The 15,421-nt window shown below is 34.1% G+C and overlaps 1 long non-coding RNA gene across 1 annotated transcript; it reads left to right on the top strand.

Moving 5' to 3' along the window:
* The first annotated feature begins 2,662 nt into the window (after positions 1-2,662).
* On the top strand, positions 2,663-5,602 carry LOC137396232 (uncharacterized). Its single transcript, XR_010978499.1, has 3 exons — positions 2,663-2,793; positions 4,140-4,433; positions 5,468-5,602. It is a non-coding gene; the product is annotated as an uncharacterized lncRNA (long non-coding RNA).
* Positions 5,603-15,421: the final 9,819 nt, after the last annotated feature.

Genomic DNA, 15,421 nt, shown 5'->3' with positions numbered 1-15,421 from the left:
TGTGAGAAGATCCATTACTAATTGGCGGGCGTAAATTTGAGGTAGAAACAGACCACAAGTCTCTCATATCAATCCTTGGAGATAAGGAACTATCTAAGCTGCCATTGCGTGTTCAGAGGTTTAGACTCCAAATGATGGCTTAAAGCTACAAAATTATGTATACACTAGAGGCAAAGCTAGTTTGGGTGGATGCACTGTCTAGGTCTCCATTGGAAGTTGCTGAAGTGGAGGGGGACACAGAGTCGGTTGAATCTCTTGTGTGTGAGTTGGTTGGTTCACTGACTATATCTCCTAATAGACTTGAAAGGATCAAGGCATCTCTTCTGGAGGATGTTGTGGTGATGAGACTGTTGAAATACAATGCTGAAGGTTGGCCGCAATACAAGGATGTGGACCGAGCTGTTCGCAACTTTTACACTTTCAAGGACTTCTTCACAGTGGTACAAGGGGTTGTGTTTTGTAACAACAGCAGGGTGCTTATCCCGGAGCTGGAAAGACAGTCAGTACTGGTCTCAGTGCACATGGGCCATCAGAATAAAACGATGTGTATATGTCGGGCTGTGAAATTAGTCTGGTGGCCAGGAATGACCACTGAGATACGGCAACTGGTAAATACATGTCCTGAATGTGTTGAGTTTCATAGACGACCCAGAGAACCATTGATATGCTCAGAACTGCCCGAGAGACCATGGTGGAGGTTGGCTGTAGACATGATGAGTTCCGGTCATAATTAGTGGTAGTGGACTACTTCAGCAAATTTATCACAGCGCATGAGTTGGTTGATTCAACCTCATCAGAGGCAGTGTTTAAAGTTCTCCAGAAGCTGTTCTGTTCGATTGGAGAACTAAATTCTGTTATGAGTGAAAACTAGAGCTGCACAATGATCGTGTTAATTAAACGATTAACACGATTAATACAAATACACGATTAAGTGAGTTGAGCCAATTAATCTTCAAATAAAATGCAACCGATGTGATGATCATGATGTGGTTACTTTGTATTGTTTAATATATAACATTAACATAGCAAGTTACTACCATTTAATTTACTAAAAAATAAATATTATAAGCAACACTTTCTTACCAATTATATACAACCATAGTTATTTTGCACTTATCTATGAAAACACAAAGTGAGTCGCTAACATAAAACTTTTTTATACAATACAATGCACAAGCACAGGCCAATCTAGGCTTAAAGATGTGGTTGCATCAAATTTGAGTTGATTTTAAAAGAAAGTATTTTATTTTGTCTATCAGTTGATATGTTGTTTGCTGTGTTAGTCAATCTCATTGTCAAGATATCTGAAGATTAAAATCGGAAAGAACTGATCACGGTAAAAATGCTCAGGCCAAAAAAACATGCCCAGACTTGCCCAAAATGATGTAACGTGTGATACAACCTGTCTCTATCTCTCGTATTAACATCAGCTAATGTGATAAAAGTCTAGTCCTACACGGCTCTATTGGAATATATTTTATTTTGTATTTGCTCATGTTGGCTAGAATAAAATTTCAAATTCAGCTACAGATACATTATTATGAATGTTTCAAACATCTCAAATAAGGGAAATTGAAAACTTGTCATAGTAACTTCCTCTAAATGCTGTGTAAAAATTTGAGTACCGACTACCAAATCTACCGGTCTACAGTAATTAGGTCGTCGAGTTAGCTTATTTCATCACAGCCTTTGTATCAGCTAAGTTTTCAGTTGCTACACACACACACCGGAAACTAGCTACTAAAAAAAGTACGCACGCCGCCATCTTTGGAAATAATATGTCCGAATATATGTCAAAACCAACTGCATCCCAAAAAGTCATGTATAGTCTACGTTATCTAGTCATTATTAGTATTAATTTGTAGAGAATTTTACTGGTCCATTCGATTAGTTAATTCAAGTAAAAAAAAAATAGTATTATGAGTTGACCGAAATAGTGAACGCAAAATAACGTCAATTTCATTGAAATCAATTAACACACCGATTCTGATAAAGGATTAATAAAACCATTATTGCACCTGGTTGGTGGTTTGTGGTATACACTCTCCTATACTACTGCTCAGTTCTAGGCATAGTACAGCGTCATCAATCACGTGCTATCCTTTTGAACCAGCGAACAAATTTTTCAATCTGGAAAGTGAAAGTTTAAAAGAAATCGAATTCTTCATTTGAAGTAATTGCTAACGTAAGAGGCTCAAGGTTTTTGAAGCATTGTGGTTTTGTAAAAAAATAAGAACAGGTCACAAAATGTAATCATAAAAATGAAATGACAATAAAAAAATGTCAGCTATTTTAGTTTAAAATTTCTGTAGTCCAAATTGGAGCACATCTCTATTAGCAGGTCTAGTTTTAAAAGTAAATATTGTCAAGTCCAAACTTCCATTCACATGTCTGTTATTTACATATATTTTTAATATAACAATAAAGCTTCTTTTTATCAATCTTTACTTTATTAATTCAGTTTTTCTAATTAATTCTTTACAGGATTTTCTTCTATGTTTTTTTATACTTTTAAATTTTTGTTCAACTGCTTTTAGTACTAATTAAGCAGTCATGAAAAGTATTTGGGTAGTAAAACACCTATTTTGTTTAGCTTGTCTTTTTTGGGTTTTTATTACTGTATTGCTAATAAAGTAACAAAAGAAAACAAATTAAACAAAATACAAGATTAAACTATTTCACCGACTACTGAGTTAACAAATAAACTAGATTTCACAAAATAAATTAACTTAATGCAAAGATTTTACAGTTTTTGTTTCAGAGAACACCATGATAGCACAACTCCAGTTGAGGGTAAGTGTTTACCTTACAGCAGTCTTACCTATAAAAGTTTTTATTTGCATTAAGTTAAGCCTCACTAGAAAATATAATAACAGAAAAAATTAGTAATAGAAACAATAGTAAAAGAAATAAACCTGCAAACTTTATCATTGTCCCGTGTAAAATCTTGTCGATTATAACTATCAAATTGAAAAAAATGATGCAATATCTTTTGCAATCTTTGCATGTGGAGTTGCTTTTTTTTCCATTGCTAAACCTTAGTAACATGTTCTGTACAACCACTAAATTTAGCATCTTGGAGGTTTGGTTGTGCCTATAAATGCAGAATTTGCTAGAATGCCTGTGTTTAGTACAAAACTTGCTCCTAAGCTTTTTTCAATCAAAAAATCGACATGCTGTAAAACTGAATACCTAAACTGTAAAAATAAATACGGAAGTTCACCCTGAAACAAGCAATAAACTAAATTGTATAGTATGCAGTGCTAAACGGATATCTAACATGACCGGCAAAATTATCTCTCTTTGATCAAAAAATAGAAATTTCATCACTCTCTGATTCATATCCTTGGCTATATAAACTAAGGTCAAGGCTAACAACATGGATGCTGAAACAAAAATCATTGAGGCATTATAATCAGATCAAAACTAATAATAATATCTTAGTGGATTGATCTATGTGTAGTGTTCAGTAAAGTAACTCTAATACGATTTATGTATCTATCTATACATCTATATATATATTTCTCAAAGTATGTCCGTGTGTATGATGTATGTCTGTCTGCATTCCGGTTATAGCTATTATTAGAATAACTGCAGCTGGACAACAATGCTGACGCAATGTCATAGACCACCGTCATTAGAAGCCTAGCAGCTTACTGCAATTTTCCATTGGCAATGTGCCAGGCTAATAGCTTGAAAGTTACAGTGGTTTGACAAAGTTTACAAACAACTTTTACAGTTGTTTTCAATTTTCTCTTAATATTTAAACTGCACAAAACACTTCTCCCGTGATATGTAATTTGAAAGTTAGAATAGTAAATGTTGTTATATATTAAATACAAATCAATTTCCTGTCCAGACTTTTTTATTACCCGGGCAACGCCGGGTAGCACAGCTAGTATATATATATATATATATATCTACCTACATGTATATATATATATATATATATATTTATATATATATTCATATATATATTTCTCAAAGTTTGTCGTCGTATGTGTATTTGTAAGATTGATTGTCGGACGATAGCAATTATTTTAGCACTGCGCCCACACGTTACAAACACCTGATTAGGAAATTTCGATCTATGGCGTTATCATATTTGATATATCATAACCACATGCTAATTGTTTTAGCAAAGCGCCCACAAGTTACGAAGCTCCGAGGAAGAAATATTTTGGGACTTATGTACACTGAATTATGCTACCCCTGAAATGGCATTGGTCTATCTAAACCAATGAACTTCCGTGCAATGATTTGAGCACCATCTTGGTTACTGCTACATGGTCCACTGGCTGTAATTAGTGAAATGGCGGATCATAGTTATTCTAAACAAAACTCATTTATCTGCTGGAAATCTGTGTTGCCATTAATTGCTACTACAATGAAAACCCTGAAACACGGAGGGTTAATGATATATCATTTCACAGGTGAGTTTGGAGTTTTATTCCTGCATTAGTAGCACTAGTACAGCAGTAGCTTTTTAGAAGAAGCTTGCTAGTAGCTGGTTAGTGGTAGCTTGCTAATAGCAGATGGTTAGAAGCTTGCTCGTAGCTGGTTAGTAGTAGCTTGCTAGCAACTAGTTAGTAGTAGCTTGCTAATAGCTGGTTAGTAGTAGCTCGCTAGTAGTAGCTGGTTAGTATCTGCTAGTAGCTGATTAGTAGCTTTTAGTAGTAGCTGGTTATAAGCTTGCTAGTAGCTGGTTAGTAGTAGCTTGCTAGCAACTGGTTAGTAGTAGCTTGCTAATAGCTGGTTAGTAGCATGCTTCTGTTACTACTCGCAGCCAGCCTTTAGCGAATCTTTACCTGAATTTTATTATTTTACACATCACTATCGTTGACTGTTTTTACTAGGATTAATTTGTGCTGCTGGTTGATTCATCTTGGCTGGTTTTGAAGACAAAGTAGGTCAGTACTGGTGCTGCTAAACTCAAATAACGATAGTCGCTGTTCTCCTAGATCAGGAGTGCCAGTTACACGGAACAAACTTTGTTAGTAACCGTAATCTTTATCATTATCACTAGAGCAATTTTTTTTAATAAAGTAAACTTCTGTTAGTTGATAAGAACGTTTTGAAACACAAAAAACATCCTGAAAATCAAAGGTACATTGTTTTAAAAGGTTGAAAGTCAATATTTCAGTTTTTTCTTTGTCAATAAAGGTTTCCCCTAATTATAACTGACTATAAGACCACAAATCCTAATCTGCATGTTTTTTAATAATTTGATTACCTAGTTTCTTATCATCAGATTTCCGAGTGAAGAGAAAAAGCCAGAAAAATGGTATACTTGGTGGACTCTTTCCAGGCGGCAGGAGATCTCTAGCAAAAATGAAATTCTATGTAGTGCCCACTTCAATGAGTCTATGATTGATAAAACTGATAAATCATTATTATTCAGTACATATTTTAGAACTATTACCATTTTATTTCCAATTGCATCAAATGATAACTGTTATTATTTCAGGAGGCTGGACCAACAACCCAACAGTTCTAACATATCTTTAGGTGCTTGGTTACAAGATGTGGTGTTACACCAGGAGCTACTGGTAATGTCAGATCTATGGATGTCACTGCATTGTATTGTAAACGTAAAATTAAAGCAAGATATTCTAAAGAACAAACTCTATGAAAGGAGTGGTGGCCATGAAAAAGACCGTGGGGGGAATAATTCCGAAGAGTTGTCTTATTTGGATGCTATCGGTCCCATGGACGTCAGGCTCATCAAGGCGCTCCGGACACCCGGCGCAGAAAAACATGGTGAACTGATCAAAGGGAAAAGGTGACGTAGTCAGTATATATATATAGAGAAGAAACTTCTGAGATAGTGGTTGACCTAGAAAAGATAACAGACGCCATTTATTAAGGCTTTTACGCAGTGAACAATCTTCTATAATTTATTTCTTACCGTTCACTCATAGGAAGACATTTTTTATGTTCATGGTTACATGTCAAAATATTCTAAGTTTCTGTTATAATTAATTGTTAGTGGTTTAAGATTACTTAAACAATATTGTTTCCGCTTTTGTTCTACGTTTTCTCGAGATAAGATTTTGTAATTAGCCCTTTTCGTTATCAAAATATGTCTTATTGTTGTTTTACAATTACTGTTCGCTACCCAGTATATGTAGAAATTTCTGGGCTTTTTGTTAGTGTTTAGATTGTTACGGTACAATGGCTCATTGTCTAGCAATAATTTTTTATTGTTCTGTATGTGAAAATTCTTAGAAACTCGGCAGTCAGCAAGACTATATGATTGGTCGGTTTGAACGGTGACCATCAATCTCTAGGCCAATCGCTTATGTAATATACATACTGCCATTAATTTTTAGGCAGTTCAGCTTGGGTTTGACTCTTGAATTAAACACATGATTAGTATTACTATAACAAAGTTGCTATTGTTGGAGAAATATTGTTTATTATCGTCACTAACAGCAAGCCCACACAAAATTACTACAACTAAATCGGATAATTAAATAATTATCCTTACAAGAGTTGTGTTCTCTCCTGTTGGTTCGGCAGGTTGTACAGTTGGCAGCGTTGGTTTCAGCGCACTCTGTTGGTTTCAGCAGAGCACAAGTGAGTTGGGTTCAGCTCCTTCCTGTTGGTTTCAGCAGGTTGTACAGTCAGCAGCATTGGGTTCAGCGCACTCTGTTGGGTTTAGCAGAGCATAAATGAGTTGGTTTCAGCTCCCTCCTGTTGGGTTCAGCAGGTTGTAACGTTGGTTAAAGTGCAGAGAATTAGAGCTAGGGGTTGTCCCCACGCCACTTTTGCGAGTTTTCTTCAATTGTTACAAGCTTCTACTACCTATGTGCCACCAACTGTTGGTAGTGAAGATTATATTGAAGATGTTATTGACAGACAAACTATGCTTCCTGAAGGAATGCTAAACATTATATCATAAACATTATATCACATCCTGTTCTTGGTAACATTGCTGTATATTTATCTGGTTGGCTTGTCAGAATACTGCTTAAAAAGTTGCGTTGTGAGCCACGTAGACTCGCCCTAATTCAGTTTAAGGAATTTAGCAAATACGATGATATTCATGTTCTGTTAAGAGTTAAGAACAATGGTGACTTGATTTCTCCTTCTGGTGGTATTGTAACAACTGTCCTATGCACCAAAAAGTATATGAAGGTGGCTACATCAGCAAATCAATGTTTGAAATATCCCACGGTTCTGCATGAAGTGTGTAAAAGAAGAGATTGCACGCTATGATATATTTGAATCAAAGCAACATTGTACTCACACTTCTGTAGGAATTAATAATCATCCCTCCTCACTACTAGCTTTAATGGTTGAAACACCCTTTGATTTAAGACAGCACTACTTTGCCAACTTAAGAAACCTAGATTTACATAAAGTGAACACCAGACATAACGCTACAAAAACATATTGTTTAGAGGACAGTGAACTGTTATGTCGCTGTGACATAAATTGTCTATAGCCGGTTTGAGTTAGTATTAATTTTTAAGACTTCTCTATATATATATGAATGTATATATATATATATATATACACATATATATATATATACATATATATATATATACATATATATATATATATATGTATATATATATATATATATATACTTCAACACAAGTCACCTGAAGAGTGCACCAGCACGAAACAGACCTGTCGTGACCCCAGAATAAAACATCAATCTGGAACAAAGATAAGTAAAATTAACCTATTCCACACTCTAGTTAGTTATAACACTCCGCACTTTTTAGAGCGTAGAGTGCTGTTAGCAGTAGGCCTGACAACTTATCTATTATATATATATATATATATATATATATATATATATATATATATATATATATATATATATATATATATGCATACAAATTTTACAGTTTGCAGGCATGTAGTAGTTCAATTTATTATATAATTTATATATATTATAATGCTATTAGACGTTATATTAGGATCATCAGAGCATCTGACTCATTAATTTTTTATGCATAGATAATTTATTTTTGAATCACAAAAAAGTTTGATAGTCAAGTGTAATGTAATTAAGATTTACAGTTTGCTTTATATATGCATACAATTTGTACAGTTCGAAGGCATTTAGTTGTTTAATTTATTATATACTATTTATATATAATGCTATTAGACATTGTATTAGCATCCGAGCATCTGGCTCATTTTCTATGCATAGATCACCTATTTTCTAAACCACAAATAAATTTTGTGGTCCAGCATACTGTAGTTAAGATTTATAGTTTGCTTTTGGTCTATATAAACGAATAACACATAAATATAACACAAATCAAGATATATTGAGTGTTAGGGCCTACTGGCGCAATAGCTAAAGCTAATCTAGGCTTGAGGCCAATCCAACCACTTTTCGAACAAATTGATGTAGGTTGCAAGATTTTAGTCAAATGTATACAACAGTTTTGACCAGTTTTCTACTTTTGGTGATGTAAACAACTATTGTGATCCCTTATTAGATAGTCAATAAGTTTTAAAGTTAAAGTTCACTGGGCTGGTAAGGCGAGCAATGCCAATGATACCCTTAAATCTAGTGGAAACATCTGTTGATAAGAAATTCCAATTTTTATAGAGCCCATATAGAGTTGTCTGCCTATTGTTGAAACCATGCCAATAGCCATCTACAACAAAAACTTATAGCCTAGAATCTGTAGATCTTTAGCTAGCTTGTTTTTGATATATAGGTTGAATGAATATGTAGATCTTTATCTTGACTCTGATATATAGGTTGATTAAGATTGGGGATGGATAAAAGCACCCACAAGCTCATTGCGATTAAATGTTGTACAATGTTGCTAGGTTACTATGAAAGGGAGCTTGACTATGTAGCATAGGCCAAGATGGTGCTCAAATTGTTACGTGGATAAATGACTTTGCCCATTGTAAGGGTAGTATAATTCAGTGCTTATGTATATGCAGCACGATGCTTTTTCATTTTTATTTCGTTAGGGCTAATTTGTTTAGCCCCACGAAATCGACAATAATTTATCTATGAACTCAAAATTTGGCGACTTATGTACTATTTGTATACATTCTTAAGAGATATCAGTTTCTCACCATGACGAGTTCTGCGTTATTCGTTACGGTAAAAACAGTTTCGCAAGCATAAAATTTCAGCTAAATGACATATACGTTAATACCTGTACAATGCGTGGGGGTTCTACCACACAAAGTTGTCTTCAGAATAGTCACTTTTAAAATTACTGTCGTCACTTTGAAAATCACTGTCGTCGCATTTTTCAAGTTGGTAACCAAAACAACCTCTTTCTTCACACTCATTATTTTAATGCGAATATCCATTCTGGCGGCACTGGGTTGCGTTGAAAGCCTGAAACTTGCTCAGCTTTAACTTCTGCTAATCAAAAGCATGGCTCAACCAGCAACCTTCACAAATTTATTAGTGATATTTAAGAGCGTTGCTGATTATTCCGCAAAGAGTGACAGGCGTTTTAGGTTTTTAGGGCTACACATCTTCAACTGAAAATAGACCGAGATTGTCTTTAATAATCACTGTCAGTCACAGAATTGGAAACTTATTTGCTGTCAGTGTGCCGTGACATTTCATTGCTGTTTACTTAAATTACATGGCAGTGTATAAATGTGGAGCCAGATACTTTAAGCCAAAACTAGTGAAGTTTCGTTTGATCGTGTTGATTTATGGACAAATAATAAGTTAGTAAAAGTATGGCTACACCTAACAAATTTTTCGTTGGTTCTGACTGAAATCACGAAATGAACGAAACGCACAGAGTTATTCCGTGCTGCTATGAACGTGCTAGCGAGCACGATTCTGGCAGCTTTTGCAATTAGTATAGTCCAAGACATGTATGATGACACACAATAAAAGTAGGAGTGCACTTCAACATAGTACATCTGATGCAACTGCTTAGATTGCGCTATTGTTAGTATTTATCGTTTATACACCATTGCTACAAACCCTTTATTATTTAGTAATAAAAATTCCTTTTTAGAAGCAAAACTTTCGTGGTAAAAAGTGTTACTGTCTTTAGTGCAATCAAGTTAGTTGCATCGTATTTACTATAGTGAATTGCCTTGATATTTTTCTTGCGCGTCACGTTATGCGCTTCGGACTACATAAACTTTAAAAGTTGCTAGAATCGTGCTCGCTAACTAATAATAGCGCAATCTAAGCAGTTACATCGTGTGTAGTACGTTGAATTGCATCGGTAATTTTATTGTGTGTCGTAATACGTGTCTTGGATTAATTGCTAAAGCTGCTAGAATCGTGCTCGATAATAATTTGTTTAGCTAGTTAAAAGCGTTTCGTCGACAAGTTCGGTGGGCATGCACACCTCAGATAATTCTGTAAATTTCGATCGAATGATTCTGTGTTTTTTTGGTCAGAACTCAGAACCAGCGAAAAATTCATTACGTATAGCTGTACCGTCTACCTTCCTTCAATAAGCCTACTTACACATAGTCGCCTCGTCAACGTTGTGATATCATCGACTCGCTATAACTCCGGCTTGACCGGAAGTAAGAAAGGCGCGAGACCCCTGGGAGGAAATCTCTCATCGCTCTCTTACGGCTAGAAGCTCAGTGAGTAAGGGCGTGTTTGTTTTGCCTCCTGTTAAGTAACGACTTGTTAAGGACCCACTAAACTAGAATAGCTTTAGTTCACAAACATCACCTACAGTGATAAATGGTCGTCTCGTCTGTCGCTTTTCAAATATCCTTGTCATCGGGTCGTCACAATTGTCACAAAACTTGGGAGAACCTCCATGCATACACTCGTACACGGGTTATAAAACACGATGTTTTTCGTCAAACCGTACAACAAACGTTTCTCTCGAAAGAAATATTTTCCTTGATTTTCATTTGGTCCCTTGCGTTCCACATTCATTTGTTACGAACAAAATCTTTTTCTTTAATTTATTTACGTATTTTACTTTATTTCTATTAGATCTATTTAAAACCTCTTTACGTATATGACTATTTTTCAATTTGCTATTTAATGTTTATTTTAATAGCGATATAGTATATTAACAAGGGCAATTTCCACTCCTCAACAGACGAATATTAAGTTGTTACACACGTGTTTCACGAAAGTTCTTATCAGTGCTCGCTTTGTGTATTTCCTTACACATCTTTCCATTTAAACCTAACCAATTAGTAATTTGTGAATAGCTTCACGTTTTACAGCCAACATTTGTAAAATTACTATAAGTTTCTTTGTTAAATTTTACTGTACTATCGTGTAAGATTACAAGTATCAGTTATTCCTCACTCTTTTATATTTACATTTATAGATACTTATTTACATTATCTTATTACATTTATAAATTTGTTATAACTTTTAAAGTTATAATATAAATTTTTAAAGTTTCTTTCGGTATCGTTATTATTTCAATTTTCATTTTTTAAAGATAATTTGAATATTGTGTTTTAAGTTCAAACATTCATTTTCCTATCACATTTTACAGCAAATATCTTTAAGATTATCTGTAAGATTTACTGTACTATTGTGTAAGATTACAAGTATGAGTTATTCCTCACTCTCTTATATTTACATTTATAGATACATATTTACATTATTTTATTACATTTATAAATTTGTTATAACTTTTGAAGTTTATAATATGTTTTTTAAAGTTTGTTTCGTTATCGTTATCATTTCAATTGGCATTTTTTTTAAGATAATTTCAATACTGTGTTTTAAGTTCAAACATTATTCATCTTTCTACCACTGTTATTATTATTATTATTATTATTACTTAGTTAGTTAGTTTCCAATTGTTATTATTAATTTTTCATCTAACCATTTTTTGCCGACACTGTTTTAACAAAATTTCAACCACAAAATACTACCATACTCTGTCATATCTTTTTCAATAATTTAATAAGTACATGTATTTTCAGAAGTTACACATTATCTAATGCCTCCAAAGAAAAGATCCTGCAATGATTCATCAGACTACACCAAACTACTTCAAAACAGACTACATTTAACCATTGCTTGCTAATTATTTTACATTTAAGCATTTTTACTGATGTCTTATTTTTTCTGTAATTCGGTGTTTTTTGGATTGGCACAAACTGTGTTGCTCATGAAATGTTTTTGAGAATTTTTATTTTTATTGTCATGTAATCAACTTTGTGTACAACAATAAAAGTCTTGAGATATTAAATATTGTATACATGTTCGGTGGTTTATATGCCTACCGGGGAACCCGCCACCTTAAAAAATTGGTAATGCGCTATTTGTCTACCTCCTGGGTGGTGTGGAAATGACTCATGTCCAAAAAATATTAAAAAATTATCATTTCTCGAGCAACACCGGGTAGTACAGCTAGTATACTTATATGGAGGAGTTATTCTCTGTTATGGTCACATGACTATTATTTAACAAGTAATGGCTAAATATAGTCTCAGTTTCTATGATTAACCTAAAAAATTATTAGGTGTGCAATTATATGACTTTAATCCATTTCATTGTTGGCATCGAAAGGTGTGAGCGCACTGAAAGCGAGTTAAGCGAGACTGTAGCGACTGAGGCGTCAAACGAATGTCACCTCAAAGCACACTTGGTGCGATATCATTCGCATCCATTAGAGCGTTAGTGATGTAGTGATAGCGATATAGTGATGCTAATTGCATTAATTTAAAATTGAGTTAAAATATATTAATTATTATTATGATTTATTTACTTACCAGCTAGCTTTAACTTTTTTGTGATTTCTCGCCAGTTATTCCTCGTTATATCTTCTCTTTTATAATTTTGGTGTCTCTGATTATAGAGATATGGCCTCTTTCTTACTAGCGCAATGTGTTGCTCTTCCATATCTGATCATGCTACTATTATTGACCACGCTTGCAGTTTTTGCGGTCTATGATCTTGGAACAGCCAATAGCGTGCAAGAGGTTGCACCCAAAATCAAACACATATGAACGCACTGAAAGCTTCATAATCTTGCTGCTGCAGCTGCCGCTTTGTCGCATCGCTTCACTTTCGTATCACATTCACTGTAGTGTGTGCGCACCTTGAAGCGAAAATATTGTATAAATGTATAGAATGAATGCAATAACTGCATATTCAAAATAATCAAAATCATCATTATTAAAAATGGTAACAAACCAATATTTTAACCTTAGTAACTTTAGTTAACTACAATCACTTTAGTGCATTTTGTAGGCATGATCTGCAAAAAAAATGTAACATCACAATGTTCTACGTGGAAAGTTTTTACCTTCAAGATAGACGTGTAACATAAACACAGAATCTAACTTACTGAAAAATCTCTAATTGAACGTCATGAAGCTCTATTTTTCAACCCTTCATCTATAGTAGGGATGGACAAGATAACGATAGTGATATTCGGTAGTTGTCTTCTCGATTTTATAAATCGAAGTGAAACTGGCCTATTGTGTTATTGATCTTACAGGTAGTTTCTTTTTCTCATCGATAGGTCACACCTCCATATATTGTTTGTCAATTTCTTTTGCTGCAGATTGTTTGTTTTTTCTGCAGTTCATCTTTTTTATTCATAGATCGCGATATCACGATTGTTGTGGCTAGGGTTTTGTTGCTGAAAAAGGTATTTTCTTTATCCTAATAAATGCTGACTGAAGCCTGAGCACCCAACTGAATCTTTTGAAAACTTATTTTGGACACACACAATCTTATCATTTCAGTAAATCTTAGGCCATGACAATCCTTGTTCCCTTGATAATTATTGAGATTTTTTTGTCAAATCAATGTTTTATTTGACTGATAGGTCGGTAGTTATTTTATTTCGGTAGGTAGTATATTGCATCACCAATATCCGGGAGTTATTGGTAACTCGATATATCAAGAAGGCAACTCCCAAAGATACAATATTAGCATCCGAGTGTTCATCGTTTATCCCTATTCTATAGTAGCAGTCAATTGGAGGCGGCATTCAAATAGAGAATGGCGATGCATTTTTCGAATGGCGCATCAGAATTTTCGGAAGATAAATTTAGCCCCATTACGGGTGAAGCGAATGTTGCCTATATTTTGCTCTCTTTTTCTGGTGGATCGATATTAAATCTGCTAACTTACCTCTAACTTGTCAAAGATCTCCTAATAAATGTGCATCGAGAAACTGAGAATTATTTCTACCAGTTAATATCTATTGCTTGCAAATGACCTGCGATGATATTATAGCCTATTTCCTTCTTTGCAATTTGTTGGCATTTTCAACTTTTATTTCATTCTAGATTTGAAGACATTTTCATTTTATATCTATATTTAACAATGTTGCATAAAAGCTTATTGCACTCATTGATATGTTTGCTACAGTTTGCAGCCAAACCTAACGTTTTTATGTGCAATAAAAGGGGAGTTATGAGCATTTATCCATTGTATAGCGTGTTAAGATAGCTGCAACGATGCTATTAACTAACATGCTGTAAATCTGCATATTTATAAGGTATACATGTATAATGATAATATATCGAATGATTCAGATATATATTCATGAACAAGTTACATGAACGAATCATACGTATATTACATGCAGAAACAAAAATTAACGTTTGTAAACCAAAAATATTTTCATAGTTTGCTCGGATAGCTGCGTTCTGATTGTTGCTTTCGATGGAATGAACACCTTCTAGTTGTCCAATACCTTCCACAATTCTTCTGACCTCAACTCTTTTTCTGCACTGCTGAACTAGTTGATATTAGTGTCCAAACAACTTTTTGGCAGGGCAAAACTTTTATGCTTTGTATTTAGCCCAAATGCAATGAGTAAAAGTTTGCTCACTAAACGTAACCTTTGGCCCAAAACTTGCAAACCGTTTTTATATGCATGCTCATCAAAGTATTTAGACCGCGTTAAGCAAGTAACTACTATTAGCCTGGGGCAGTTAGTAATTATTTCTATGGCGTTGCTTTGAAAGTTCATCTACCATCGTAAAATTAAACCGTTTTTTATATATGTAGGTTATTTGAAGTAGAGAGACAAAGAACTACTATTGGCAAAAAACTACTACTAGCCTGAGACAGATATTAATTATTTGTATGGTGTTGCTTTCAAATTTCATCTAACAACATAAATTTTAACCATTTATATAGGTACGTGTACTTCAAAGTATCATGACCGCGTTAAAAAAGGAACTACTATTAGCCTGAGACCGCTATTGATTATTTCTATGGTGTTGCTTTCAAAGTTTTAATGAAAAAAAGCTAAAAGCTTTGGAGTTGGACAATGAGAGAAATGATTGTTATTAATAGAAATGATTCATTATTAATAAAATTTTGTGGACGCTTCTACTGATCACTCCATATTATGGGTTTATAAAGATCAAAGATAGTCAAATGGAAGTGGCGTTCAAATAGAGGGTGGTGCTCTATTTTCAGCCCTTTTCTCATAGTGGCGGTCAAAGAGAGGTGGCGTTCAAATAGAGGTGTCGTTCAAATAGAGGT

Source organism: Watersipora subatra, chromosome 5 (genome assembly GCF_963576615.1).
Source record: "Watersipora subatra chromosome 5, tzWatSuba1.1, whole genome shotgun sequence".
Lineage (NCBI taxonomy): Eukaryota > Metazoa > Bryozoa > Gymnolaemata > Cheilostomatida > Watersiporidae > Watersipora > Watersipora subatra.
Note: the sequence above shows the minus strand (reverse complement) of the source record. Positions and strands in the feature narration are given on the sequence as shown.